We start from the raw sequence: 21,322 nt of genomic DNA on the forward strand, positions 1-21,322 counted from the left end.
GTGGTAGTAGGAATTTTATTTCATTCCATTTTATCTCCATAATACAGGTAGCGCTCAAGTTACGACCGCAATGGAGCCCAAAATTTATGTCGCCAAGTGAAAAATTTGTGACGCGAGTTCATCCTAGGTTACGACTTTTCTTGCCACAGTTCTTAAAATGAGTCATTGCATTTGTTCAATGGGTAACCTGGTTGCTAAATGAATCTGGCTCCCCATCGACGTTGCTGGTCAGAAGGTCGCAAAAGGAGATCCCATGACCTTGGGACACAGCACCCGTCATAATTATGAAGCAATTCATAATTTGCTCTGGGCACAATGAGAATATATCTGCTGAAGAATAGAATAGAATAGAATAGAATAGAATAGAATAGAATAGAATAGAATAGAATAGAATAGAATAGAATAGAATAGAATAGAATCGAATAGAATAGAATAGAATAGAATAGAATAGAATCGAATAGAATCGAATAGAATCGAATCGAATCGAATAGGAATTCAATTCTTTATTGGCCAAGTGTGATTGGACGCACAAATCTCCGCACTGGCGTCAGGAAGGGCATCCGGCCAGTAAACATTCTGCTAGCTCCATTCAGTTGCCCAGACTCCACCCCGCAAGGGATTATGGGTCTGTTTATAGATGATGATGATGATCCTGGCGATGCTGTAAGGGTCGGTAAGTGCAAAAAAATGGCCCCAGGTCACTTTTCTCAGTGCCGTAACTTTTGAACGGTCACTAAACAAAGTGCTGTAAGTCGAGGGCTACCTGTGTTCAAATTTCTTTTCTTTTTTTCCCTCTGCCAGGTTCACATATCCTCTGCACTGCACTGGCAAATCTTTATTGGGGGGGGGGGGGGATGTGCTATCGGGATGCTAAAATGCTCCTGCAGCGTTTTTAGGGAAGAAGCTGCTTCTCTTTCCCTGCCAGGACTTCTTGGAGTGTCTTGGCCCTTGGGTGTGTGTGTGTGGGGGGGGATCCACAGTGCAAGAGGCGGGGGAAGGGAGGGAAGGCTTTGCAGGATGCACAACTTCCCCCGACGGCTTTTCATCAGGGAAAAGTCAGCAGAAAGGAGCAAGAGCCCGCGGCGCATGCTCAGTACCCTTCTGAAGCTCTGGGGCTGCCAGGACTCCGCTGCCTGCAGAGGGCGCACCCCCTGGTGGTGGCTGCCTGCCATGACAGCCTCACCTTGCAAGCCAGCGGATAAAGGACTGCCCCCCCCTCCACATTTCAACCCTGAGCTGCAAATATTTGCCTCCTTTACATAATCTAAGGGGAATAAAATCTGAAGGGCGGGGGGGGGGAAGTGGGTGATGGGACACAAAGGGAGCGTCTCAGCTGGGCGCGGGGGCCGGAGGGCTTCCTTGCTCGCTTTCCACGCAATCCTGCTTTTTGCTCGTGGGAAAGAGAAAAGCCAATGAACTACTTTGTGCAGTTCACGCGGCTGTACGGTTCATGGCGTTTATGCCTGCAAGAGCAAGGCGCAGTGGAACGGTTAAAGACATAGAGGTGTTAACTCCTAGAGCGAGACCCGTAAAGACAGAAGTGTTAACTCCTAGAGCGGAAAGGAGAGAACCGGCTTCCTTGGGAAACATCTGTTCACGCCGCCTCCCCCCCCCGCGGGAGCTACTGCGGGCAACGTTTCTCGCGCATGCTCCGTTTGAACTCTGAAGCTGCCAAGATGGTCGGCTTCTCCCGGAGAAATTCTGCGGCCGAAACTTAAGAGGCCGTGCAATGCAAAGCGGGCTGGCAATTCACCTCTGCAGGGAGGCGGGGCCGAGAGAACTCAGCCCCTCCTCTTTCCCCCGCGCCGAACTCATCGGCCCGGAACCCATGGAGCACCGCCAGTGGCTTTCTAGAGGCTTTATGCCGAGGGCGGGGGAGAATCCTAGAGGTTGCATGGGGGGGTGGGGGGGTAGATTGGAAGGGGATGAAAAGGCCCTTTCTGGTTTCTCCCTTTGGCAGGGCGGGCGGGGGAAAAAAAAAACAATTTCGGAAGTTGGTGGTGTAAAGGCGCTGGGTGCCCCTCCCCGTGGGAAAAGAGCGGTGGATTTTCCCACGCCTGGCGCAGCCCGCTAGACCAGGTGGGAGAGGCGAGGACCCTGGCCGTTAATAGGGAATTCTGGGTGCTGTAATCCAGCATATTTGTTGGCCTTCTGGGTTTACTCCACAATGTTACAACTGTATAGTTGCTAGGCGCCAACAACCAGATCCACACGTGAAGAGTTCAATTAGTAGTTTTATTGCTCCTGCCTTTTACCCAGACATCTTCCCAGATTGGTGGTTTGCACCTGGAGCAGACTAGATAAGGTTCAACAACATTCGAGAGGGGTCAGACTTTGCCATCTTGTACCCATTTGTAAGGATTAATCCAGATTAATTGACTCCTCCCCCTGGTTCTGCCAGTCTCTCTCTTCTTTGACAGTAGTAGAATTATAATTACCCCACCCCCCAATTGACATGCCTAGTGGTCTCTCTTTCACATCTGTAAGGGGCCTCAATATTCTACTTGCAGCCAGTGCCCCTAGTGGCAAGGGAGTAAAAGTTGTTACCCAACCCTTCTGTTCAACAAAGGGAGGGCGGAAGTGTGGATGGGAGGGACAAGGGAATCAAGTGAGCCTTGCACCAGCTGAAACACTAGCCTAGAAAGCTGAGTTTACATTTGGGGAAAAGACATGGAAAAAGGAGCTCTTTGTGGGAAATGACTCTGGCAGGCAGAAACACGTGTCCCTTTGCACTCAACTCTTTATTTTTCCCAGGGTAGCACATTTTGATGTGAAGAAATCCAGGCAGCTCTGATCTTTCAGTCCAAAGACTGAAATTATCCAGTGACATCTTTTGCCTAAAGCAAAGTTCTCAGCCAGGAAATAATTACATTTCAAGCCTCCAGGGTCAGCGTGGGAAGCGAACTGCACCTGACTCCCTCTGTCTGTCAAAAGTCTCCCCTGGAGGATTCTGCCAAAGAGCAGAACTGAAACTTTTATGATAATTTTCCCTGTCAGGGGACATCCCTGACTAATTCAATTAGTTATTGGACTCAAAGATTGTTGGGCGTTTCTCTAGAGAGAAATCAAAGGGAATCCCCGTATGGTTAGGGTAGAGAGCTAGAATTAAATCAGTCATCAAGAATTCAGAGGTATGGTAACTCAGTGCTTGAAATTGGCCGAGGAGGGAATACACCACACCTGTGGTTGAGGAAAAAAACAAATCTGACATTTGTTGGCATGGTAGTTAAAGAGAAAACTCCAGGGGTTTTGTTACTGCCCGAGCATGTCACAAAACTGAAGTAGTTTCCTGCTAAGTTAGAGTCAACATTTATTTTGAAAGTTAATGCTCAAGGGCATCACCACAAAACAGCTGCTGCAATAGTGTGTCAGTCCTGAAGAACAAAGCCAACTTTTGTAAAAAAAAACTGGTCATCAGTACTGTGTGCAGTTAAAAAATATATTTCACACACACACAAACATATAAGAAAACTTAAAGAAAAACAAGTGAAAACACTGAAACAGTTTTTTCCCGAACGCCATCACTCTGCTAAAGAAATAATTCAACACTGTCAAACTATTTACTAAGTCTGCACTATTATAAATCTCATCATTCCCACCACCCATCTCCTTCCACTTATCACTATGACTGAAATTTTGTTGCTTGTATCCTTACGATTTATATTGATATTGTTTCCTGATTGCTTATTTGTACCCTATGACTATCACTAAGTGTGGTACCTTATGATTTTTGATGAATGTATCTTTTCTTTTATGTATACTGAGAGCGTATGCACCAAGACAAATTCCTTATGTGTCCAATCGCACTTGGCCAATAAAAAATTCTATTCTATTCTATTCTATTCTATTCTATTCTATTCTATTCTATTCTATTCTATTCTATTCTATTCTATTCATTTCATTTCATTTCATTTCATTTCACCCCATGGAAGGAAGAAAGGATATAGTTTTATAGGAGGCCAGAAGCAGAATGCAGACTCTGAAGAAAATCTTGATTTAAGGCCTTTGGACAAACCTTTCTATGAATAATTTTACGCATTAAGGAAACCTGAAGATCTTTATGGTGGAGTTGCAATACTTATTTTGCTATCACAGAACAGAGTAACAGAATAACAGAGTTGGAAGGGACCTTGGAGGTCTTCTAATCCAGGGGTGGGCAAATGTGGCTCTTTTACAACCTGTGGACTTCAACTCCCAGAATTCCTGAGCCAGCTTGGCTGTCTCAGGAATTCTGGGAGTTGAAGTCCACAGGTTGTAAAAGAGCCACATTTGCCCACCCCTGTTCTAGTCCAATCCCTTGCTCAGGCAGGAAACCCTATCCTGTAACAGACAAATGGTTGTCCAATTACTTCTTGAAAACCTCCAGTGATGGAGCATCCAGAACTACTGGAGACAATCAGTTCCACTGATCGATTACTCTATCCCCATACCTTTTTTAAAAGTAATTTTGGGACTATTCTTTATGTAGAAATCTGGATAGTCACAAATCTGTATGGATTTGCATGGATGGATTAGTTAGCAACTTTTCTTTCATTTGCAGACTAAAACTAAAAAGTATTAGCCAATTGAGTCTTCAAATGTGGATCCAGTGTTGCCTGGGATAAAAGACACACAAGGAATTTGTCTCCAGTGCAGAAGATCTCAGTGTACATGCAAAGCAATATCGTCATTGTCATCATCATCATCATCATCATCCCAATAAGAGGGAGTAAAGAAGATGATAAAAAGGATAATAATAATACAGCCATATTAAATGGTTCTTCTGGGAGTTGAAGCCATCCTTTCCTCTGCATTTTTCTTGTTGCCTCTTTCTCATGAAACTAAATTTTTTAAATTATATTCTTTATTTGACACCCCCCCCATCCCTTTGTTTTTTGTTTACTCATCCGCTTCTCCATGAGGCTGATGGTGGCTGAGCTCCCAGGTGGCCATTGTTTCTTCATTCCACCTATGTCAAAAGTTGAACAGCCCTCTCTCAACAGAGGAGGAAGGATACGACCTCATCTATCTCCAGTCTACAACACAGTCCTTTGACAGTTTCAAGAAGGCTCCACACCCATTTGCACTACTCAGGTGACCCTGATGACACAGATAAACCTCCAGGTGGCCTCAATGTCTCTCTAAAAGAATGCAAATGACCATCTTCAAGGAGTATAAATCCTTCCATTCCCCACCATCCAGTCACAACTGAAGAAGCTTCTTGGATGAGAAGTGAAATGCCTTCAAAGAAAAACAAGAAAGTCCAGGTGCCTCTTGAAAAAAAGCACCTTTGGGACAACTATGACCTGGATGACTGAGAATCTCCATAGGCAACAAGGCAAGCAGTTGGATCCTGATTCTTGGCTTAACATTATGACAGATGCGCTAAAGCAACAACAGGAAGAAAGAACTTTGTTAATCAGAGGAGATGATGAATGGATTTAGAGAGTGGCGGAGCAGAATGATCCATTGGAATGGAAAAAGAGCGTAGCTTATTTGAGTGACTATAGTGATTATATATGCAAGCGCTTGCTTTGCCTCCTGATCTCCACTGTCTCCTTTTTCTTCACGCTGCTTCTCTGCTTTCTTCCCTCACTCTCCGTCTCCTTTCCTCCTCTTGTTCTCTCCATCACACTATGTGTCTTCCTCTTTATACGTCCTTTCTCTGTGCTGCCCTTTCCTGCCCAGCAATCATCCACTGGATGAATGCTCCCTGCGTGGCCAGGATTGCTTGAATGCTGTGCAGCTGGAACGGTGCCACCCAAGTGCTGCATGGCTGGATTGGGGCTGCCCCAGCCGCCCTGTGCTGATCAGGGTCACCGGAGCACCATGTGGCTAGATTGGGGCTGCCTGAGCTGCTCTGCAGCGATTGCAATTCCCTGAGCTGCCTTGCAGAGATCAGGGTTGTCCAAGCACCGTGTAGCCATCATGAGCCAGATTGATCCACCCCGCAGCAACTGGGATTCCCCAAATGCCATGAGGCCAGACCGGGACCATCCAAACTATCCTGTGACGATTGGGATTGTCCAAGCACGTGCAACCATCATGAGCTGGATGAGACCTGCCCAGCTGCCCTGCGGAGACTGGAGTCACCTGACCGTCGCACAGCTGGATCTCGGCCAGCCCTCCCCACTATACACTCCCCCTGCCCAAAATGATCTGTGTGTATGTTATCTTTCGCCAGTGAGGTGATACTAATCCTATATCATTCCCTACCAACAGGGTCTTTGGGTGTGTTGGCAGGTGGGTCGGGTATCTCATTCCCCATTGTCTTATTGATCTGCAGTTGGACTTCTGAGGTTCTTCTACTTAGAACTAAGGAGAAATTTCCTGACAGTTAGAACAATTAATCAGTGGAACAACTTGCCTGCAGGAGTTGTGAATGCTCCAACACTGGAAACTTTTAAGAAGATGTTGGATAACCATTTGTCTAAAGTGGTGTAGGGCTTCCTGCTTGGGCAGGGGGTTGGACTAGAAGACCTCCAAGGTCCCTTCCAACTCTATTCTATTCTATTCTATTCTATTCTATTCTATTCTATTCTATTCTAGTGGTGAATACCACCTCCATGCTGTGACCCAACGTGTCATATGTCAGTCTCGGGCAGGGTGGGGGGGAATGTATCATCCTTTTTGGTCTTGGTTCTCCAGCTAAACAAGGTGAAATGCATCTTCCTCTGGAGGTACAGCAGGCTCAGGGGTCTCTAGGGCTGGTGGCTCATTCTCTGATTCTGGCTGCTACATGGAATACTCATTGGCTTCTCCTGCAGGTTCCCTGAGGAAATCTTCCTGCTCCCGAGCATGAGGAACAAACTTGGGGACTTTTGGTCCAGTATTTGTGTCAGACGTGGATGGGGGCTCTAATCACTGATGCCTTGTGGCATTGAGCTTGGCCATTGTAAGGAGATACGTCAATGGGTTTTTGTTGATCTGTATCTCAAACTCCACCCTGTACAAGTAGTCTTTCAGCTTATCCACCAGTGCCCATTTCAGTGCCAGGAAATCTAGTTTAGTGTGGTAGTTCTTCTCGGCTGCGCTGAGGCCCCTGCTGACATAGGCAACCGGCCTCCAGTGTTCATCATGTTACTGATACAACAGCCCTACCGGATTCTCCTGGCTAGCATTGACATATAGCTCATAGAGCCATGCTGGATCTGTGTAAAAGCCAAAATGGGGACATTGTTCTAGCTCCTTTTCAGTTGGTTAAAAGCCTGTTCACTCTGCTTGATCTACTGTATTCGAACTGACTCCCGGGACTTCCTGGGCCTCTTATCCTGGTGGAGCTGGCCTGAACTGTCGGACATCAGCCGGCTCTATTCCTTTCCTCATTACAATCCGATGTAACAGCCTGCTCAAGTGTCTGATGTACTCAGACAGCCTTTCAGCTTTCTTCTGGTAAATGTGCTCAAACTGAAGCTGCAACTAGAAACTGTTTTGGCTGGCACCTGAACGCAGGACAAGAAGCAACAGATAGAAACTATTCAAGGAGAGAGAGAGCCAACCTAGAAATAAGGAGAAATTTCCTGACAGAATAATTAATCAGTGGAACAGCTTGCCTTCTGATGTTGTGGATGCTCCAATACTGGATGTTTTTAAGAAGAGATCGGACAGCCATTTGTTTGAAATGGTATAGAGTTTCCTGATTGAGCAGGGAGTTGGACTAGAGGACCTCCAAGGTCCCTTACAACTCTTGTTATTCTGTTATTCTCTAACAAGTAATTTTAAAATCAGTTCAATCTTAAAATCAATATATGGATATTTATTTTATTTATTTGTTTTATTTTATTTATTTAATTTATATACCGCCCTTCTCCAACAGGACTCAGGGCGGTGAACAGCCAGGGTAAAAACACAACATATAAAATTTAAAAACAATTTAAAAAACAAGAGTATTTTATTATATTTCCATAGCATTGGTTCTTTGTTATCCAGGGAAAAGAAGCACAAGAACACCATAAACAGGCTTACTATATTAAGAGAGACTTTAGAAAGGCTTTTAGTTGTTCCTTTTCAAAACACGTCTTATCTGTCAAAGACCGGAGAAGGTGCGTTGAGAAAGAGCAACTGGAGACCTTGGAAAAAAGTGGGAGGACTCATTTTTTCATTGATCACCACGTTTCCAGTGTCATTAAGACTCTGACCATTGCCTTGAATGCTGCCTATTCCTCCAGAACCAGGAAAAGGAAGGAGGGCAAAGAGAAATTGAGATTTCCAAAGCTGCAGCCATGGCAGGTATGAGATCCTGACAAGGATCTATCAAACTTGGATCCATCTGAGCAGGAATTCAAAGGCAAAGAGGGAAACCTTCTGGACCTCCTTGTGGTTTTCTCCCCCTTCTTTTGACCCGCTGCTGTCTTGCCCCAATCTTTCTGCTCAAAGATTCCGAGACTGGGGAGTTCTAGGGGTGGGAAGCACAGGACCGAAAGTCATTTTTAGTGATTATTTTCACATTGGGCCACTGTTTTCAGTAACTGCTGATAGTTTTCCGAAAAGCTGCTTTTTCAGGAGGCAGCTGGATATTCTTGTTTTTTTCTCTGAACACATTTCGTTTCTCATCCAAGAAGCTTCTTCAGTTCTGACTGGATGGTGGGGAATGGAAGGATTTATATTCCTTGCAGACAGCTGGTCATTTGCATCCTTTTAGCAGGTCATTGAAGCACTTGGAGGTTTGTCTTCAAAGAAAAAACAAGAAAGTCCAGTTGCCTCCTGAAAAAGCACCTTTGGGACAACCATGACCCGGAGGACTGAGAATCTCTATAGAATTTCAGGTAGTTTTTCTTGTTTGTGTTGGGTAGGCATATATCACGACCCCAAATACTGTGAATTTTTTAAAAAGACACAGTACCTGCATTAAAAAAAAATGGATGTATGTGATTGGCATACTAAAATTTTCAAGTAATTTTGCATTCATAAAGTTGAAAGCGCTCCAGAGGCCATCTAGCCCAACCCCCACACAGACACACCTTCTCTGTGTGCAGGAAACCCAGGTAAAGCTTTTCTGGCTGACGGCTACCATCTCTTTGCATTAAAACTCATAGTGAAGGGGAGTCTGAATTTCTCTGGTTCGGTGGCTTGTCTTTCAAACTACTCTTCCATTTATTTTTTACATTTTTGAACCACCCCTTTCCCTCGGGGACGGGCTCTGTTGACAATGTTTGCCCTGTTAATATCAAGTTTCCTTGTTTTGAATTACTGGATGTTTCTGCTCTAGCTTCACCCCTTTCTAGCAAAGAATGAGTTTTGCAATCTTTCCATGGAGAAACTGTACTTGGATGAAAAGGGAAATATAGCAGCAGTTCTGAACATCACAAGCTGGGTGGTTCTTCCCAAGGAGAAACTCATCAGAAAGGAACTGGGGACTATTGAAAGAGAGAGACTTACTATCAGCCAAGATGCTCTCTCACAACTGAAGTTACTCAATAAGGTGGGTGAAATAGTGGTTTGTTATTTATGTTTTGCAAAGCCTTAAGACAGGACCCATTTGGAGTGACTGGGCTTGATCATCATGGTCATCTAGGGCTGGTTAATTACTCTTTAGCACTTAGATCATAACTTTGTTGTGTCTACTCTGCAATTTAATATCTCCATAGAAATGCTAAGAGCGGTCATCAGGAATTAGGGATTATAGCAGCATGACAAGAGTTGGAAGGGACCTTGAAGGTTTTCTAGTCCAACCCCTGCTCAAGCAGGAAACTCTATAACATTTCAGACAAATGGCTGTCCAATCTTTTCTTCAGCAATAGAGCCCCTACAAGTTCTGGTGGCAAGCCATTCCACTAATTGATTGTTCTAACTGTCAGGAAATTTCTCCTTAGTTCTGGGTAGGTTCTCTCTTTGATTAATTTTCATCCATTGCTTCTTGTTCTGCCTCTTTGGAGAATAGCTTGACCCCTTCTTTGTGGCAGCCTCTTAGATATTGGAACGGTGTTATTATGTCACCCCTAGTCCTTCTTTTCACATCCAATTCCTGCAATCACCTTTCATATGTTTTACCTAAGCATTTTTGTTGCTCTTCTCTGCACATTTTCTGGAGTCTCAACATCTTTTTCATGTCGTGGCAACCAAAACTGGATGCAATATTCGAAGTGTCGTCTTACCAGGGCATTATAAAGTGGTACAGACTTCATGTGAACACCTCACTTAATTTTGATTCTATCCCTCTGTTAATGCAGCCTAGGACTTCGTTGGCTTTTTTGGTAGCTGCAGCACACTACTGGCTCATATTTAAGTGATTGTCCACTAGGACTCCGAGATCTCTCTTGCAGTTATGGCTACTGAGCTAGGTACCACCTATTCTATACCTGTGCATTTGATTTTTCTTTCCTAAATGTAGAACCTTACTTTTCTCAACATTGAATTTCATTTTGTTAGATAGGGCCCAGTGTTCATGTCTGTTGAGATGCTTTGGTATCTTGAGCCTATCTTCTGGAGAGTTGACTATTCCTGCCAGCTTGGTCTCGTCTGCAAATTTGATGAGTTCTTCTTCTATCTCCGTATCTAAATCATATTGCTCTTGGCTAACTCTCATGTCTGTGTCCATTGTTCATAGATGGTTAGTTCTAACATCTATTGATCATAGATGGTTAATTCTTTGGCATTCCTTGTTTTTCTGTTTAGTCTCTGCCTCAGTCCAGATGTGTGGAAAAATGTCATCCTGGATTTGTCAAGCGGGCTCGGGAAGAAGAACCAATTTGTTGCTATGACTGTTTTCCTTGTCCAGAGGGGACCATCTCCACTCAGGAAGGTGAGTGACACAAAATAAAGGGTGAGCCTTGTGGAAGTGGATTTATCCAGAGCAAAGTGCAATTAAAAGACAAATCTAAGCTTGACTGTTTTCTTGTATTTTTTTTACATGCTCAGTTTCTTCCCATAAAGGAAAGAATAACAAAGAGACCTTGAAGGATGGGCTCAGAAGCAATAGAAGGACACAGCAGGTTAGGCAAGGTTTATTATTGCCAGAGAAAATACTTACTTACTTACTTACTTACTTACTTACTTACTTACTTACTTACTTACTTATTTATTTATTTATTTATTTATTTTTTCAATTTGTATACCGCCCTACTCCCGAAGGACTCAGGGTGGTGAACAGCCATGGAATAAAACACATGAATACAAAATTTAAAATATAGTAAAACAAATTAAATAATTTGGCTGAAAATTTAAAACCCCAATAATTTAAGACCAAATTTAAAACTTCCATTTAAAAAGGGGAAAGATTTAGGTCAGGCCAGTTTGATGAAATAAGAAAGTCTTGAGCGTGCGACGGAAGGTACGCAGATCCGGGATCCTCCGTATCTCAGGGGGAGCTCGTTCCAGACAGTAGGTGCCCCCACAGAGAAGGCTCTCCCCCTGTGGGCTGCCAGTCGACATTGTTTGGCCGACGGCATCCGGAGGAGCCCCTCTCTATGGGAGCGTACTGGTCGGTGGGAGGCTATTGGTGGTAGCAGGCGGTCTCACAAATAACCAGGTCCTAAGCCATGGAGCGCTCTAAAGGTGACAACCAAGACCTTGAAGCGCACTCGGAAGATCTTCTTTTCAGTTTGGAAGAACATCTGAATTCTTTGACATTTGAGCATTGGTCTTCGGTCCATTGCTTTTTGTCTTTCAAACCAATCTTATATTGTGCTGTACCCAAAAAGTACATCCAGAAAGATATCAGTCAGTCAGTCAGTCAGTCAGTCAGTCAGCCAGCCAGCCAGCCAGCCAGCCAATCTTTATTATGGTTATAGACCACCATATGTGGAAAGATCTAATTGGTAGGACCATGGAGGAGGAATTGTTAGGTTCAGAAAAAGGAGACCAAACAAAACAGAAGACTCACCAGAGAATCCAGAAAGAGGAAATCACTGTAAGAGGAGTGATGTAAATGTTTTTCTTTTTTCCTCCATCTTTTTGGATGGATTAGTTTCACTATTAAATCATAACTTGTATATGTTACATTTTTTTAAAGTTGATCCAAAATATTTCAGTTCTTCGTTTTCAAGTATCTAAGTGTTCTTGTGATTCTATTTTTTAAATTACACATAATATTAAATTGTTGAGTTTCGTTCAAGGGACCTAAAATTCCAGGGGTACCTTGGAAGCTGTTAATGCATCTTGGGCATATTGTCTTGTCAGTTTCTGTTTCAACTATTGCCAAACATATCTAGAACTCAATCTCTTTGAATAAGCATTGTCAATCAACTGATTTAAAGTATTTAAACATCTTCCCCACTTTCTTCAAATTTATATTACTACCTGGTGTCAATTTCTCATATAATTCCAGATCACCTTAGTGTCCAAATCTATCTAGCAGCTTCCAAGGCTGGACCCCCGCCCCCCCATTTGTTACACTTAGATTATAAAGTTTGCCAAGGTCACACATAGGTTAATATAAATAGCCTGAAACAGGTCCAAAGAGAGGTGAAATTGAGAAAAGCTCTCATTCTGAAAAAATATACCTATTAAAATAAAAGTCAGTGGTGGAACTGAAAATCTATTATGTTAAAACTGCCTTCACTGTAAGGCAGCTTCTGTTTTACCAAAGATTAGTGAAATAAAATCTTTATATTTTTGAAATATTTAATTTGCATAAATATTAATCTATTAAGATAGTCATTAAGAACTCTATCTAAATGGTCATTAAGAGTTGATATTTTGAGAAATCTTATACCTAGGCATTTTATAGAGTCTGTCCAAATATAGAATAGAATAGAATAGAATAGAATAGAATAGAATAGAATAGAATAGAATAGAATAGAATAGAATAGAATAACAGAGTTAGAAGGGATCTTGGAAGTCTTGAAGTCCAACACTGCTGCTTAGGCAGGAAACCCTATACCATTTCAGACAAATGGTTATCCAATCTCTTCTTAAATACTTCAGTGTTGAAGCATTATTGTTCTGTCAGGAAATTTCTCCTTAGTTCTAAGTTGCTTCTCTCCTTGATGAGTTTCCACTCATTGCTTCTTGTCCTGCTTTGGAGAATAGCTTGACTCCCTCTTCTTTGTGGCAGCCCCTGAGATATTGGAACACTGCTATCATGTCACCCCTAGTCCTTCTTTTCATCAGACTAGACCCAATTCCAGCTACCGTTTTTATGTTTTAGCTTCTAGACCCCTAATCATCTTTGTTGCTCTTCTCTGCATTCTTTCTAGAGTCTCAACTAGACCTTGTTATGGGTTTCAAGTCTCTTGGTGTCAGCTCTTATCCAAAGAAGCTCTTTCTTGAAATGTAAGATTTTTTTTAAAAAAATTGCTCTTGCTTTTCTTAGATGCCGAAAAATGTACCAAGTGTCTGGATGATCAATATCCAAATAAGGACCGAGTCCAACGCATTCCCAAAATTATAACCTTCCTGTCCTATGAAGAACAGCTGGGCATCATCCTGGTCTCCATTGGACTACTTTTGTCTTTAATCACAAGCTTCATTTTAATCATATTCCTTAAATACCTAGAAACTCCCATCGTCAAAGCCAACAATCGGGACCTCTCCTACATCCTTCTTGTCTCCCTCCTGCTTTGCTTCTTGTCCTCCTTCTTGTTCATTGGCCAACCAACAAAAGCCACATGTCTTCTTCGACAAACGGTGTTCAGAATAATCTTCTCACTTGCCATATCTTCTGTTTTGGCTAAAACAATTATGGTGGTGCTGGCCTTCCTGGACACGAAACCAGGAAACAGAGTAAGGAGTTGGTTGGGGAAGAGTTTGACCAACTCTATTATTCTTATTTGTTTTGTCTAAATTGTTATTTGTGCCACGTGGCTGGCAGTTTCTCCCCCGTTCCCTGATTCTGACCCATATTCTCAATCTGGACAGATCGTCTTGCAATGCAACCAAGGGTCCGCCCCATGTTTTACTCTGCCCTTGGCTACCTGGGCTTCTTGGCCGCTATCTGCTTCACGGTGGCTTTCTTTGCCAGGAATCTACCTGGGGCCTTCAATGAAGCTAAGCTGATTACCTTCAGCATGCTAGTCTTCTGCAGTGTTTGGGTGTCTTTTGTCCCCACATACTTGAGCACCAAGGGGAAATACATGGTGGCTGTGCAAATTTTTGCCATTTTGGCCTCAAGTGCCAAAATAGATTTGGCCTCAGAATAATAATGTAGCACTTGGGGAGGAAGATTTTCTTCCTGTTGGTCAAGGTCAGGGCAATCCTGCATCTGGAGAAGGAGTGGTTGGAATGATGTCTTAAGATGGGACAGCGGTTGATTGGAGCATGTGATTGACTGAGGAGTGAGGGGATGGTTTTGGGGATTTTGATTTACTGAGGGAAAATTTGGACCTCTCAGATTCGGATTTTCCCAGATGTGTCAGTTTACCTATTCTAATAAATAGAACTTTGAAAAATGCTTGCTTCAGAATCTTTACTTGGAGTGAGGGGTTTTCTGGAACACTGATCAAAGGTCTGGCGACAAAAATATATGAAGAACGGCTGCAGGATTTGGGTCTGGTTAGTCTAAAGAAAAGAAGAATTAGGGGTGACATGATAGCAGTATTCCAGTATTTATTTTTTTAAAAATTTGATTTATATGCCGCCCTTCTCCAGAGACTCAGGGCAGCTTACAATGCGTTAAGCAATAGCCTTCATAGTTTTGTATATTTATACAAAGTCAGCTTATTGCCCCCACAAACTGGGTCCTCATTTCACCTACCTTAGAAAGGATGGAAGGCTGAGTCAACCTTGAGCCTTGGAGAGATTCGAACCAGCAGTAAATTGCAGGCAGCTGTGTTAATAACAGGGTGCTTAGACCACTGTACTATCAAGGCTCTTTGAGGTGCTGCCACAAAGAAGAGGGGGTCAATTTATTCTCCAAAGGACCAGAGGGCAGGAGAAGAAACAACAATTGGAACCTAATCAAAGAGAGAAGCAACCTGGAATTAAGGAGAAACTTCCTGACAATTAGGACAAGTAATAAGTGGAACAGGTTGTCTTCAGAAATCATGGGTGTTCCATCACTGGAATTTTTAAGAAGAGACTAGACAGTCACTTATCAGAAATAGTATAGGTTCTCCTGCCTGAGGAGGGGTTGGACTAGAAGACCTACAAGGTCCCTTCCAGCTCTATTCTATTCTAAAAGAGGAGGCCCTTTAATCTGTTGCCTAAGATGGCATGGATATGGAAATCTAAGTCAGTTTGAACCTCATCATTTTCTCTCTATGGTTTATTCTCAAATGTAGCTAAAGGCAGTAGAGCTGAGTATTAGCCATATGCCAATGAAATCCAGCTCCAAGGCTCTGAATGACCTCCCCCAGTAATTTCTTCAGATGTTAGGAAACATCAGGGATCAGCATTCCTTCCAAGAAAAGAGTTCAATATGGCCTAAAATTACAATCTTTCTGTCCTATGAGGAAGAGTTGGGCATCATCCTGGCTTCCTTGATCCTCTTCATTATCTTTACATGAAGTAAGACTTAGTCTTTTGAATTTTCATTAAACACCGAGAAACTCCCATAGTGAAGGCCAATAACAGGGATTTCTCCTAAATCCTCCTCATCTCCCTCCTGCTTTCCTTCTTCCTTCTTCTTTTCATTGGGCAGCCAAGAAAAGCCACCTGCCTCTTCAGTCAAACAGCCTTCAGTGTTATCTTCTCAGTTGATGTTTTCTCTGGCTCAGCTAAGACAATCATGGTGGTGCTGGCCTTCTGGGCTGCAAAGCAGTGGTGAAATTCAATTTTTTTTACTACCAGTTCTGTGGGTGTGGCTTGGTGGGCATGGCAGGGGAAGGATACTGCAAAATCTCCATTCCCACTCCACTCTGGGGCCAGCCAGAGGTGGTACTTGTCGGTTTTCCGAACTGCTCAAAATTTCCACTACCAGTTCTCCAGAACCTGTCAGAACCTGCTGGATTTCACCCCTGCTGCAAAGTCAGGAACACCACTGAACAAATGGCTGGGAAAAAGTCTGTCCAACTCCGTTATCCTTTCTTGCTCTGAAAATCAAGTTCTGTGCTACTTTTTCATCAGGTTCGCCTGATCCACCAGTTGCATCCCTTTCTAGATCGGGACTCTTTACGCACGGTCACTCATGCCCTTGTCACCTCCCGTATGGACTATTGTAACGCTCCTACATGGGGCTCCCCTTGAGGAGCACTCGGAGGCTCCAACTGGCGCAGAGTGCGGCCGCGCGGGTGGTGACGGGAGCGACGTGGCGCTCCCATGTAACATCTCTCCTGTGCGAGCTGCACTGGCTCCCGGTGGTCTTCCGAGTGCGCTTCAAGGTTTTGGTTATCACCTTTAGAGCGCTCCATGGCTTAGGACCTGGTTATTTACGGGACCGCCTGCTACCATCAATAGCCTCCCACCAACCAGTACGCTCCCATAGAGAGGGGCTCCTCCGGGTGCCATCGGCCAAACAATGTTGACTGGCAGCCCCCAGGGGGAGAGCCTTCTCTGTGGGGGCACCTACTATCTGGAACAAGCTACCCCCGGAGATACGGAGGATCCCGGATCTGCATACCTTCCGTCGCATGCTCAAGACTTTCTTATTTCATCAAGCTGGCCTGACCTAAGTCTTTCCCCTTTTTAAATGGAAATTTTAAATTTGGTTTTAAACTATTGGGGTTTTAAATTTGTTCAGCCAAATTATTTAATTCGTTTTAGTTTATTTTAAATTTTGTATCTATATGTTTTATTCTATGGCTGTTCACCGCCCTGAGTCCTTCGGGAGTAGGGCGGTATACAAATTCAATAAAATAAATAAATAAATAAATACTGGGATGGGAATTTTTTTTTCCATTCCCTGAATCTGACATGAACTCCCAACCTGCTTAAAGCAGAATAAATGTAAAAATGCAACACCACTATGATATTGGAAGAATTGTAAAAATTCTTTTTTTTTAAAAAAAGATATTCATTATATTCACATGAATTGTATGCAAGAATAAATTAAAAAAATCAGGTGTATGTATTTCTAAGTGGGAAATACTTGAATTCTTGTAATTACTTTCCCTTTCATATCAATAAAACTTGCTAAACTCCATGAAAATAATTCAATGAAGTAGTAGGCAATGTCTCCCGGCTTGGAAATTGTTAGTTTTTTGCAAACAAACAAACAAACAAATAAATAAATAAATAAATAAATAAATAAATAAATAAATAAATAAATAAATAAATCCAGAAGCACACACAGATAACTGATTCAGCTGGATTCATTAACTTCTTTTTATATACATAATAACAGATGAAGTAAATTTTACAATACCAATAGCAGAGTTCTTTCAATGTGATAACAAGTAGAGAGATCAGTTTCCAGTTTTAGTTCAGTAGACAAACAAGCCCAGGCCTTTTCATTTCAGAGCTGAGCACAGAGCTCAATACAAAGAGAGCCTTTAAGCTTCTGCACAGTTAAGCTTCTGCACACACTCAGTTGCCTAAGCCACATCCAGACTTCAGATTTAAGTTTCTGTTTCCAAATAAGCCCTTTTGGCTGAACCTGTTACCATGCCTATTCATTGGCTGACCTTGTTACCATGTCTCCATTCACTCCCCTTTGGCTGATCTATTCCAGTCTTTTCTTTTGAATTGGTCTTGGTGGTGGTTTTTTTTCCCAAACTTCCTTTCTCAATGGAGCATTTTGGAAAGTACATTCTTGAGGAAGTTACAACAGTGATGTTTCTTCTCCTCATAATTTTCAAAATCACCACTATCCCTTGTTTCAGGTTGATGCCACATCCCTTGGGATTTTCCTTCCCAACAGCTGAAGAGCAAGATGAGGTAATCCAACTTCCAGGCTGCATAAACACCTTGGGTGAAGTTTTGGGGAGGGCAGATGCTGTGCAGATGAATATTGTCTTATCCTCTCAGATGTTAGTGAGCTCTGTCTACACTACAGAAGCTACTGCAGGTTTGAGTTTGAAAGATCTTCTGCTAACAGTGTAAGGAATGCAGTTCCATGGCAGGAACCAGTGCAGGCACAGAAAGTACTATCCTCTTCTGTTATTTCTGCTGGTCCTGTTCCTGCCTTGCACAGCCTCCAAGATGTGGAAGACCTCCTGCCCTTTGACTCTGGGGCGGGATGGAGAACAGCCATCAATTTACGGCAAGCCAGGAGACCTTTTCATTAGTGGCATGATCTGTGGAATGAAGACTCTTTTTCAACAAAATAATTTCCACAGGACTCCCTCTGCTATAGTTTCTGAGTAAGACTACAGGGGTGTTCCAACTTATTTTTCTTCCTTCCCCTCTTTCCTTCCTTGCTCTCTTCCCATCTTTTTTTTATTATTATTTGATTTATATGCCGCCCTTCTCCGGAGACTCAGGGTGGCTTACAATGCGTTAAGCAATATCCTTCATACTTTTGTATATTTATACAAAGTCAGCTTATTGCCCCCACAAACTGGGTCCTCAATTTACCTACCTTAGAAAGGATGGAAGGCTGAGTCAACCTTGAGCCTGGCAAGATTCGAACTTACTAATTGCAGACAGCTGGAGTTAAATTACAATGCATTAATCTGCTGAGCTATCCAGGCTCCTCCAGGCTCTTTGTCTCTCCTCTTCCCCTTTCTCCTTTCCTGTCCCTTCTTGGATGCTCAAATGCAAAAAGGGAAACATTTCTCCTTTTGTTTTGTTTTGATTTTTGCTTTGCTAGCCCTCTGTCACAGTGGTGGGTTTCAACCGCATCATGCACGCGCTTCGCAAGCGCAGTGTATTATGGAACAGCTGAGATGCAGCAATCCGCTCTGCTGCGCCTTTCAGCTGGGCTAAAAATGACCAAATAAAAGGTATCTATAATGCAGGGGCGAGCGGGAGGGCCAACCATCGGAGAGAAACCGTTTTCTCTCAGCTCACCATCATCACTACTGGCATGGCCGAACTGGGCCAAACTGGTAGAAACTCACCACTGCTCTGCCAGTGAAAACGGACCCCTCCCGAGCTCTGTTTTTGCTGGCAGAGGCACCAAGGGCCGGTCCTTCGTTGTTTCCAGGGTGGCTCCGCGGGCCAGAACTAAGCACTCCGTGGGCCTTGAGTTTGACATTCCTGAGCTAGAGGAATGGGAAGTCTTTCTGCCACCAGTTTAATGTGCAGAACAAAGAGCTATTCTGCTTTTCTTCTGCTTATTTTCACCAAACATGATCAGAACTGTTTGATGAGAAAATTTGTGGATACATCAATGCCAAGCCACCAGCCCAGAGGACAAACTGGTTAGGGAAGAGAAGGGGATGGGTAAAGAGAAAGAGAAGGAGAAAGATCGGTAGGAAGAGGAAACTGCTCCAAATAGCTGACAGGAAACTTAATGATTTTTTTACATTGTGCAAATGGGAAAAAAGTGCTTAAAAAGGAACGAGCAATCTGAGTTCTTTTTTTAAAAAAATTCTATTTCAAAAATATAAGGGTATGAATTGAATGGTTTGTGAAGTAACCAACAAAATGTAAGTATCAGCAATATTGGTTAAGAAGTGAATCTCAGTCAGCTCTCATCCCTAGTTCATACGTTCGCTAGGTCTTGCATCTTTGCAAACTTGGAAAAAACTATCTTAATCACTTTTCCTTAATCGCTTGATATAATGAGTTATATCCACTTTTTCCCATGAGTGTTCTGTTTTAAAGTCTTCAGTAGCTTTGTAGACTTCACACAGCATTCAGAAATTGGCAGATCAGAAATAAGAATCTACTTCAAAATATGTCAAAATTGTCTTGACCCTAAAATAACATCAAACTCCTACCTCCCAATGACAGGAGATAGCAAATAGCTTAGATAGAATTGCAGATGTAGTCTACATCAACTATTGATGTAGTCAATAGTTATTGATACATTGCAAATATTTACAAGGTTAAAAAAAAACCCAATGAAATAGATTGGTATCTTGCTGTGGTTGATGTTGATGGGTTGTAATCATATTTGCAGGAAAATAAATCCATTTTATTGGAAAATCCTGTCCTTCCTCTTTGCTGTCCAAGAGATCAACCAGGATCCAAAATTCTTACCCAACATCACATTGGGCTATACAATCCAGGACAGCTATTTTGATGTGAAAATGACTTCAGACGCTCTGATGGACCTGCTTTCAACTGGAGAGGCCAATGTGCCCAACTACAGCTGTGGAAGGCAGAAAAACATCCTGGCACTTCTTGAAGGGGCTGCCACGGACATCTCCATCCAGATTTCAGCCATGCTGGGCACCTACAAAATCCCACAGGTGTTTGAATGCATGGAACTGTACCTAGATTTGTAATAGGAGTGAAAAGTCAGCATCCTGATATCCCAATGCTGATTGGCGACTCATGAAATCTCATGAAATTGTGATAATTTCCCCTTAATAATAGCATCTTCAAGGCATGGCCCAGCCTTTCTTGATAGAAAGATAGATAGATACCCGTTCGTGGTAGAAAGCTTGATCCCTTAATGGTTATTTCAATTCAGTGTTGGTTGGATGAGTAGACTGTTGTCCCCAATGCGGGTCTGAGCCTGGTGCCGAGGTCAATGATGGACACCAGACATGAGGTGATTTGTGTTTTTGATTGCTTTTTATTGGAGTACTCCAATGAAACCGTCTCCTGGCCTAAATGCCAAGAACCAAGAACAAAGGATTAAGAAAGTTTTATATATTTTCAATAAAGGAGAAGGGGGACAAAGCAGGATAGTAAGTAATAACCATCTAATAAACATTTTAGTAATGATCTAGCTATTTGTTCTTTTGGTCTCTATCTGTCCCTCTTCTAAGCCTTGCCTAATGAATGCTCCAGGAGTTATCTAATAAACATTTTATTTCCTGCAGGCCATCTCTATTCCTAATTTTTAGCTGAGGTCTGCAATTTGCCTAACTCTGTTTTACTTTTATCAGCTTTCTAACTACCCAGAATTGTTACAAGCTTTACATCTGCATATTCCCTGTGAATAAGCAGTCTTTGTTCTTGTCAGATAGACTCCACAATTACAGGCTTCCTGATTTATTTTCAAGTGTGTGTTATGACCTTGCTTTATTTTAATAGACATCCCATCAAGACGTCTTAGTCATTAATGGAGAAATGATCTCTAAAGTGAGGTTCCTGCTTAAGGGCTTGTAGATGGGCAAAATGACAAGGGAAGCAACTACCATATAAAAGTTCCTTTTGGGGGGGGGGCAAAAGGTGGCTACCCTTTCTCCAAGAAGAAAAACATAATTTAAATCCTCAATTTGGATAGTTAATATTTGGACCTTGATATGACAAAATAGTGACCCTTAATACCTTCCTTTTCAGATCAGTTATACTTTTGCTTCACATGTGCTAAGCGATAAAACTCAGTTTCCCTTTTTCTACCGGACTCTCCCTTCAAAAGGAACCCAGTATTCAGGGATTGTGAAACTCCTCCATCATTTCAGATGGATTTTAATTGGGGTCCTTGCTCCAGACAATGACGATGGACAAACCTTCATGAGAACGTTAA

At 42.7% G+C, this 21,322-nt stretch overlaps 1 long non-coding RNA gene across 2 annotated transcripts; it reads left to right on the plus strand.

Annotated features, from left to right (window-relative positions):
• Positions 1 to 7,835: 7,835 nt before the first annotated feature.
• LOC148116034 (uncharacterized) lies at positions 7,836 to 20,170 on the plus strand. 2 transcript variants are annotated; one of them, XR_015731824.1, is made up of 3 exons: positions 7,836 to 9,400; positions 10,594 to 10,720; positions 19,802 to 20,170. It is a non-coding gene; the product is annotated as an uncharacterized LOC148116034 (long non-coding RNA). The 2 variants fall into 2 exon arrangements; XR_015731825.1 differs by lacking the exon at positions 19,802 to 20,170 and adding an exon at positions 17,616 to 18,036.
• The last annotated feature ends 1,152 nt before the right edge of the window (positions 20,171 to 21,322 follow it).

This window comes from Pantherophis guttatus, chromosome 2, assembly GCF_059756535.1.
Source record: "Pantherophis guttatus breed Tessera chromosome 2, ASM5975653v1, whole genome shotgun sequence".
Lineage (NCBI taxonomy): Eukaryota > Metazoa > Chordata > Lepidosauria > Squamata > Colubridae > Pantherophis > Pantherophis guttatus.